Raw genomic sequence first — 10,141 nt, 5'->3', positions numbered from 1 at the left:
GAGAACTAAATGGGGGGGTGGAACAGGCGGAGGAGGTTGAGATGGTGGAGGAGGAAGCAGGAGAACAAAAAGCTGCAACAAAAAGAAAAAAAAGAGGCAAGATACATGCAGCGAGGCAAAAGCCAGCAAGGTGGGGGAGGAAGAGGAGGCCGGTGGGGGTCAGGGGCAATCTGACGACAGTGAGAGTGAGGGCTGTGTGTCGGACAGCAGCGACACCCACAGCGCCTGTCTGACACACAGCCAACAGGAAAAACTCTACTCCGCAGAGCAAATAAAAATGTTTTTACAGAAAAAAGGAATCTGAAAATTGAGGAGTTTTTCCCAGACCTGGTGTGTTTTTATAACTCAGCCAGACTCTGCATGAGCCAGCGAGAGGAGTCTGGCTTCACAGATCAAGAGGATTTTAGACTGAAAAAACTTGTGCTAAAAGCAAAACAAGCAATCAACAATGATCACGAAAAAGCCCTAATGTGTGTTTTAATTGATTTATTGGTTTTCATTTGTGTTTTTTATTTTTTATTTATCATGGATACTTTAAAAGTGGGAAGCCTGAACGTGAATGGAGCCAGAGATGCCAAGAAGAGGGCATCTATTTATGAATTTAAAAAAATGAAACGTCTTGATGTTCTCTTCGTGCAAGAGACGCACAGCGACAGCACCAACGAGGCCGACTGGAGGAGGGAAGGGGAAGTCCTGCTGAGCCACAACACCAACCTCAGTGGAGGACTGGGCTTCCTCTTCTCCAGGTCTTTCAAGCCAATCTCCCTGGAGGTCAAACACATCATCGAGGGGAGGTTGTTTTTAGTCAAGGCACGGTTCAACCTTTTTACAGTTGTTTTTATCAATGTGTATGCTCCAACAATCGGTACAGAGAGGAAGCTTTTTTTACAAAGAGTTAATGATCTTTTAGATGATCTGTGCCCCGGAGGATTTTTTATTCTTGGGGGGAGATTTTAACTGCACAGAAGATGCGACTACAGACAGCAACCACGCAGAGCCACATCCAGCTTCCCAGCACGCTCTGAGGCAGCTGGTCCAGTCTCATGGCCGGGTGGATGTGTGGAGAAGGATGCATGCAGACTGCCGACAGTACACGTGGTCCCACCTCAGAGAAGGTAGAATCTCCTCAGCCAGGCTTGATCGGTTTTATGTTTTTAAGCACCATTTTAATATTTTTTAAATGTGTACCATTGTACCGGCTGTTTTCTCAGATCATTCCCTTCTGGTGTGTAAGGTTTTTATTAGGAACATTTTGCCAAAAAGCGCGTACTGGCATTTTAACTCCGGTTTAACATTTGATAAGAATTTTAGAGCGGTCCTTTCATATTTTTGGAGTGTTTTTAGGCTGAGGAAGAGTGATTTTAGTAGTCTTAGGCAGTGGTGGGACCGCTGTAAGATCAAGATTAGGCTTCTTTGTCAGCAGCACACTTTCAACGTCACCAGAGACATCACCAGATCTATGAAGGACCTGGAGACTGATATAGTGGAACTAGAGCGTTTAAACGAGTCCACAGGAGAGGACATTTTGAGGACTTTTGAAGTCTTCAAGATCAAAAAAATGGCTCTGGCCGACCTGTTAGACGTTAAAGTTCAGGGTGCACTGGTCAGGTCCTGATTCCAGACCATCACGGAGATGGACACTCCCTCTAGTTTTTTCTTCGGCCTGGAGAGGAAGAGTGGGCAGGGGAGATCCACGCACTGTTGGCAGACACAGGGTTGCCGGTGGTGGAACCATGCCAGATTAGGAGGCGAGCGGTCAGCTTTTACTCTTCCCTCTACACCAGTGAGTACAGGGAGGAGGAAGCACTGACAGAGGAGTTCTGGGGAAGACTACCTCAAGTCTCTGAGGAGACAAATGAAGTGCTCGACAGGCCCATAACGGTGCAGGAGCTGAAGGCCGCCTTGCAGGGCATGCAGGGACGACGTGCTCCTGGCATCGACGGCCTCCCCGCAGAATTTTTTTAAACATTCTGGGATATTTTCGCACCTGATATCCTGGAGGTTTTTAATGAGGGTCTGGCCTCTGGTTCCATGCCGATGTCCTGCCGCAGAGCGGTGATAACACTACTGCCGAAGAAGGGGAACCTGCAGGACATCGGCAACTGGCGCCCTGTGTCTCTACTGTGCGTGGATTACAAGCTTCTGTCCAGGGTCTTTGCCTCCAGGCTGAGGGAAGCTATGGAGCAGGTCATCCATCGGGAACAGACCTACTGTGTGCCCGGCAGGTCCATGGTAGACAATGTCTACCTCATTCGTGATGTTTTAGAGGTCGCCAGCTCGTTGGGTATTAATACTGGTCTGATTTCTCTAGACCAGGAAAAGGCTTTTGACCGCGTTGAGCACAACTTCCTCTGGAAGGCTGTGCAACATTAGAGCAAGGCTCTGGCTGGAGTTTAGGTTTTATAAACACATTGGGGACTTGGACGCTTTTAAACAGCGCTGGTGTTTTAATTACATTGTTTGTTCTGTGGTCAATGGCGAGCTGGTATTTGCACAAGTTTTTAGCAGGTGATTACATAGTTTTACTTTTTTTTTTATGTTTTATTTTTTCTTGGAAGGAAAAAAAACAACAACAAAAAGTGGCACGTGTGATCATATTGTTTAAAGGATAAAAGATACAAATGTGTAAATAAAGTGTTTTAAAAAAATCAAATCTCTCTCTCTCTCTCTCTCTCTCTCTCTCTCTCTCTCTCTCAATACACGACTAACAAATCAAATGAATTCAGTATGATTCTAAAACTGCTTTGACAATACTTATTGTCACGTAACAAAGAACTTAACATATATCTATGAATGCAAATATAAATAGTGTTCTCTCAATGAACTAAATAAAAGTAGGGCTGCATTTTTTTTTTAAAAGTAAAAATTTCTGCATGTTCAAAGTAAGTGCTTCAATTAGTAAAATAACAGGAAGATAAGCTTGAATTTCCTCTTTCCTGCTTCACAATTGGACTTACACAAACACATTTTAACAGTTTAATAGAATATATATATATATATATATGTGTCTTTTAGCGGTTGGTGCGTGACAGTAGACAGTGTAACAATAGACAACAAGACAGCAGTGCACAAGTAATAAAATAAAGTAAAATGAAATACTAATGTAATGGGTTAGTAGAATAAGGCTATGGGTTAGTATAAAACAAGAGAAGATCATGCAATTATTTTAAGTACATTTTTAAGTAAACTTCGCCTTGTTTGATCAAAGCTGGGTTCATCAAGAGAGGCGTTCGTTTGTAAAAACCCAGAAAAACCTGCTGTACCCGAGGAACAAATGCAAAGCCAATGTAAAACAAGGAAGTATGTGTAACCGTTGGACACCACTTGTTTTAATTATACAGTCATTTTGCATGCTTTTACTTGTCTCTGTGGCGCGCACACACCACCTCAATGAGGAACCATCCTGTCACACCTGTATGTCAAGTTGCGTTTTTGTCCTGTCTCCAGTTGTTTTTTGACTTCCTGTTTTATTTTGGAAACTAACTCCCTCTCGTTTCAGGTCCCTTGCCCTTCCTCATGTGTCACCAGTCTGATTGTCTCCCCTGATTCCTGATTGTGTCCACCTGTTCCCACAACTCCCTCATGGGTACTTATAGTCTGCGTCGCCCCTTGTCCTGTGCCAGTGTGTCTTGTTGTTTTGCCCTGCACACCAGCCCTCACGTCACGAGTTACGTCAAGTCCGATAACGTTTGTCACGTCCTTTTGATCCCTGTTACATTTCCTCGTTTAAGAGAGATTTTGAGTTTTTGCCTTTTGAATTTTGATCTCCACCTTTTTCCTCATTAAGAGAGATTTTGAGTTTTTTCCTTTTGAACTTTGATCGCGACCTTTGTTTCCTCGTTAAGAGAGATTTTCAGTTTTTTCTTGTTAGTAATAAAAAGCAATATCAGCTGAACCCTCTGCGTCCGAGTCCTCCTCCTTCCTGCCTGACAGTACACACTGGCCAGAATGGACTCGGCAGAGAAGGACCAGCTGACGGAGGCGCTGCGCGCTCAAGCATCAAGACTGGCGCAGCATGAAGACCTTGTTGCTGACCTCGATCGAGGGGTTCGGGGACTTGCTCAAAGCCAGGAGGGGTTTAAGACTGCCATGACCACGCAGGTGGGACTCCTAAACAGTCAGGTAGAACAAATTCTCACCTTGCTCTCCAGGAACCCCGCGGCTTCTCCCGAACAACCCCCCACGCCGTCTGAGCCCCCTCCCGTAGCCACACCAGCAGATGCGTGCACGAGGCTGGCACCTCCGGAACGATACTCCGGAACCATCGGACAAAGTAGGTCCTTCATCATTGAATGTGAAATGCACTTCGAGCACTCTCCGATGCACTTTCCCACAGAACGGTCCAAGGTTGCCTTCATGATGTCCCATCTCACGGGAAGGGCCAAGGCATGGGCCACCGCTGAGTGGGCTAGGAGTTCGGCAGTTTGCTCTTCACCAAAGAAGTTTGCCGACGCTCTCAGACTTGTTTTTGACCCTGTGGCAACAGACCGAGAAAGGGCTCGTAAGCTCAGTCAGATAAAGCAAGGTGGACAGTCCGTTTGTGAATACGCCATACGTTTTCGCACCCTGGCGATGGAGAGCGGGTGGAACACCACGTCCCTCTACGATGTTTTTCTGAGAGGGCTCTCCGACCAGATCCAGGACCTCTTGGTCCCATTGGACCTGCCTCTGGACCTCGATTCCCTCATCGCCCTCGCCATCCGCACCGACAACCGCCTACAGGAACGGAGGCGGCAGCGTGGGCCCAGAGGGACACCCGCCGCACCTGGCTCTTCCCCGACGCTCTGGGGCGCCGCATCGCGTCAAACCTCCCCGGAGCGACTCTCAAGAACCCGTGCCGGAGGCGAGGAGGAGCCCATGCAGATGGGGAGGGCCCGGCTCTCTCAAGAGGAACGACAGCGACGCTACCAGGAGGGCAGATGCTTTTACTGCGGCGAGCGTGGCCACCTCATCACCGCCTGTCCAGTAAAGGCCAACCAGTCGGTGAGTCAAGTCGCCGAAGTAACTCCTACTCCACGCCGATTGACCACAGTGAGGATTAAGCACCGGGATAAGAACCTAGAGCTGGGGGTATTGATTGACTCAGGGGCAGATGAGAGCCTAATCGACTGGGGGTTAGCACAAAGACTGGGGCTTCGGGTTGACCCATTGAGTAAACCGGTTAAAGCGAGCGCACTTAATGGAAGTGCATTGTTCACTATAACCCATGTTACAGAACCGGTGGAGCTTCGCATCACCAATCACTGGGAGCGCATACAGCTGTATTTAATACACTCACCTCTGCACCATCTCATCCTCGGGTTCCCATGGTTAATTCATCACAACCCACACATAAACTGGCGCACCGGGGACATTATGGTATGGGGGGAGGGTTGTAGGACCCAATGTCGGGAATCATGCCCCCAAGGGAAGAACCCCACGCTAAACCGTGTCGTCACTCACCCTGTCACAGACTCGGAGATCACCAATCTGACCCAAGTTCCAAGCTGCTACCACCACCTCGCTGAGGTTTTTAGTAAGAGCAAGGCCACAGCTCTACCACCTCATCGCCCGTTCGACTGCGCCATTGACCTTCTGCCCGGCTCCACCATCCCGAAGGGCCGTCTTTACTCTGTTTCCGGGCCCGAGAGGCAGGCCATGAAGGACTACATCGAATCCTCCCTGAGGGCGGGGTTGATCCGACCTTCCTCGTCCCCAGCAGGGGCAGGTTTTTTCTTTGTGGGAAAGAAGGATGGAACCCTTCGCCCCTGCATTGACTACAGCCCGCTTAACGACATAACCGTTAAGAACAGATACCCTCTACCTCTCATGACCTCAGTATTCGACCAGCTTCAACAGGCGCAGATTTTTACCAAACTGGACTTACGCAACGCCTATCACCTGGTTCGCATTAGGGAAGGGGATGAGTGGAAAACGGCATTCAACACGCCGTCTGGACATTATGAATACCTGGTCATGCCCTTTGGTCTCACAAACGCCCCAGCAGTTTTTCAAGCGATGATAAACGATGTGTTAAGAGACTTTTTAGACCAGTTTGTGTATGTGTATTTAGATGACATTCTGATTTATTCCCCCGACCTAAACACCCATAGGAACCATGTTGAACTCGTCCTGCAACGTCTCTTAGACAACGGGTTATATGTGAAGGCGGAAAAGAGTGAATTTCATGCCGATACTGTCTCCTTCCTGGGCTTTATCGTAGCCCCTGGGAGGGTTCAGATGGATCCGGCTAAAGTAAGCGCGGTAGTAGAGTGGCCAACTCCTGATAGCCGCAAGAAGGTACAGCAATTTCTCGGTTTTGCTAACTTTTACAGGCGGTTTATCAGAGGCTTCAGCGCGACAGCAGCCCCGCTCCATGCTCTTACCTCCCCGCAGGTGGCGTTTCACTGGTCCGCCGAGGCAGACGCAGCCTTCCAGGAGCTTAAGCGGCGCTTCACTACAGCACCCATCCTCACGCTCCCTGATCCGGCTCGCCAGTTTGTGGTGGAGGTGGACGCTTCCAATAATGGGATCGGGGCCATTCTCTCCCAGCGAGCAGAGTCTGACAACAAGCTTCATCCTTGTGCCTTCCTGTCGCGACGACTGACTGCAGCGGAGCGGAACTACGACGTGGGAGATCGTGAGCTGCTGGCAGTGAAGGCGGCGCTGGAGGAGTGGCGGCACTGGCTCGAGGGGGCACAGCACCCTTTTTTGGTTTGGACAGACCACAAGAACCTGCAGTACATCAAGAAGGCCAAGCGTTTGAATTCCCGTCAAGCCCGCTGGTCCTTATTTTTTAACCGTTTTGATTTTTCCCTTTCCTACAGACCGGGATCAAGAAATACCAAGCCTGACGCCTTATCCCGTCTTTTCAGCCCGGAGCCCGTGGCCAGGGAACCTGAGCCCATCCTCCCACTACACTGTGTGGTTGGAGCGGTTACCTGGCCTATAGAAACCAAGGTGAAGCAGGCCAACGGTGAGACCCCCCCACCTCGTGGGTGCCCAGATAATCGTCTGTTTGTCCCTATTAATCTGCGCCCACAGGTGATCCACTGGGCTCACTCGTCTTTGCTCACCTGCCATCCGGGCGTACGTCGGACCATGTTCGCCATCACGCAGAGGTTCTGGTGGCCGTCCATGGAGCCGGAGGTCAGGGAGTACGTTGAGGCATGCTCCGTCTGCGCCAGGAACAAGAACTCCTCCAGAGCCCGCGCAGGCTTGCTACAGCCGCTGCCCATCCCGTCCCGGCCGTGGGCAGAGATCTCGATGGATTTTGTCACGGGGCTACCGACCTCCAAGGGGAACACCACGGTGTTGACCGTGGTGGATAGATTTTCAAAGATGGCACACTTCCTAGCCCTACCCAAGCTGCCCACCGCTAAAGAGACCGCTATCTGCATGATGAACAACGTGTTTAGGATCCACGGGTTCCCCAGAGACATTGTGTCCGATAGGGGGCCCCAGTTTGTCTCGCGGTTCTGGCAGGAGTTCTGTAAGCTCATCGGAGCCACAGCTAGCCTCACATCGGGGTACCATCCCGAGGCCAACGGACAGACGGAGCGCCTCAATCAACAACTGGAAACCAGCCTCCGGTGCCTGGTGGCCCAGAGCCCTGCGTCATGGAGCGAACACCTGACGTGGGTAGAGTACGCCCATAACTCCCTTCCCACCTCCGCCACTGGCATGTCTCCCTTCCATTGCGTTTTTGGTTACCAACCCCCTGTGTTTTCCGAGTCCGAACCAGAGGTGTCTGTGCCCTCCGCCCAGGCCTTGGTCCGCCGCTGCCGCCGCATCTGGGCAGCGGCACGCCAGACGCTGATCAGACAAGGGGACAGAGTGAAGAAAGCAGCGGACCGCAGGAGGAGACCGGCCCCAGTGTACCAGCCCGGCCAGCGAGTATGGCTCTCAGCCAAGGACCTACCCTTGCAGGTCGAATCACGAAAGCTGGCCCCTCGCTTTGTCGGCCCGTTCCCCATCTCGAGGATTATCAATCCAGCAGCTGTGCGCCTCCGTCTGCCCCGGTCCCTGAGGGTACACCCAACTTTTCATGTCAGCAAAATCAAACCAGCGAAGGAGAGCGCAATGGTGCCAAACCCCAAGCCACCCCCACCCCCTCGAATGGTCGAGGGGGGGCCGGTCTACACGGTGAGGAAACTGCTGGCGGTACGTAAGCGGGGACGGGGCAGGCAGTTCCTCGTGGACTGGGAGGGCTACGGGCCAGAGGAACGACAATGGGTCTCGTCTAGCTTCATAGTGGACCCGGATCTCATTCGAGATTTTTATAGAGCACACCCGGACATTCCAAGGCCGCCTGGTATTCGGCCTTGAGGGGGGGGTAATGTCACACCTGTATGTCAAGTTGCGTTTTTGTCCTGTCTCCAGTTGTTTTTTGACTTCCTGTTTTATTTTGGAAACTAACTCCCTCTCGTTTCAGGTCCCTTGCCCTTCCTCATGTGTCACCAGTCTGATTGTCTCCCCTGATTCCTGATTGTGTCCACCTGTTCCCACAACTCCCTCATGGGTACTTATAGTCTGCGTCGCCCCTTGTCCTGTGCCAGTGTGTCTTGTTGTTTTGCCCTGCACACCAGCCCTCACGTCACGAGTTACGTCAAGTCCGATAACGTTTGTCACGTCCTTTTGATCCCTGTTACATTTCCTCGTTTAAGAGAGATTTTGAGTTTTTGCCTTTTGAATTTTGATCTCCACCTTTTTCCTCATTAAGAGAGATTTTGAGTTTTTTCCTTTTGAACTTTGATCGCGACCTTTGTTTCCTCGTTAAGAGAGATTTTCAGTTTTTTCTTGTTAGTAATAAAAAGCAATATCAGCTGAACCCTCTGCGTCCGAGTCCTCCTCCTTCCTGCCTGACACATCCTTTGGTTATATATGCAAAGCAACGGCAACTTTATATTCCAAATTTTGACTTCTCAGCGTGTTGTTTCTTGTGCACAACATTTCGTTTGACCTAGTTGCTTGTCTCTCTTCAAAAATGCTGTTTTGATTTTTGTTGAAATTAAAATTGTTATAACTTCATGGTTCATTGTGCAAACAGCAGCTTATTCATCAATGTTCAATGTACGAACACAAACCACACGTCAAAGCTTTATTCTTGGCAAAGAATGTTCAGTGGTCGTACAGACTGCAGGAACTCTGCACAAGAAAGAAATTACTAGAAAATAACAGTTGTGTTGTCTTTTTAACAGATACAGAAATAGGCGGTACCCCTCCTTCACAATTCACTTTCCATGGTCGACATGTAAGAATTGAAGAGTAAAATAGCAGAGGAAGAAACAAAGACATCCATTGAAAGGAATCCAATGCAGACAGGAGGCCTTTTGGCATCTCATATAGAAGGGAAAGTAAGAGTGGAACTCCACGTTCTATTCAGCATGGGGCTAATGTGTGAACACGTCTACTAACAGGTATAAACTACTATGTGAATTCATCACACCTTTCAAATATATATATATATAGCATTTGAGAACTGTATTGAATAAGGTTTAAGTATGGAACATTTGACAACCAACAGTGTTGGAAAATCATTTGTTGATCTCATAAGTGTGGTTAGAGGGAACATACAGAATATTTAAGATCCTTATACAACATGAATAACAAAGAAGCCCATGTGACACTTTAAAAGTGAACTTTACTGAGAGTGTGGTGGAAAATTGACTAAAGGGAGACCTACAAAGAGAAATTTGTCTTTGATTATTTTAATAGACTTCCGGAATTGATAACGAGAGCATCCTAGAGTTTGTATATGCTCACAGTAAACACTCAATGCAGAGGGAGAAAATTAAATGATTAAGAGATTTGGAGAGAGGGTTTTTTCAATCTTTGGGAGTTCCCAAGGCCAGATGGATCATTTATATGAGCTGATGCACTCAGTTCAAGTTTAGCTGGAAAAGAGTTCTGTGGGACCTTCCATAATACGAGTGATTTGGCGGAACTCATCACAACCAAATAACCGACAAGCCTTTTCATCAAAGGCAAACAGTGTGATAGAAGGGAAGGCTCAACAGTTTCAGTTCCATAGCTGGGCATCGTGTGCCCCAGATGACATGGGAACAGGTCCAATAGTGGTGCAGTTCACTTTTTTATACAGAGAGTATACCGTGCAAAATACTATCAATAAATCATATAATATATCTATACTATGAATTAA

Source organism: Gasterosteus aculeatus, chromosome 11, assembly GCF_964276395.1.
Source record: "Gasterosteus aculeatus chromosome 11, fGasAcu3.hap1.1, whole genome shotgun sequence".
NCBI classification, from domain to species: Eukaryota; Metazoa; Chordata; class Actinopteri; order Perciformes; family Gasterosteidae; genus Gasterosteus; species Gasterosteus aculeatus.
Note: the sequence above shows the minus strand (reverse complement) of the source record.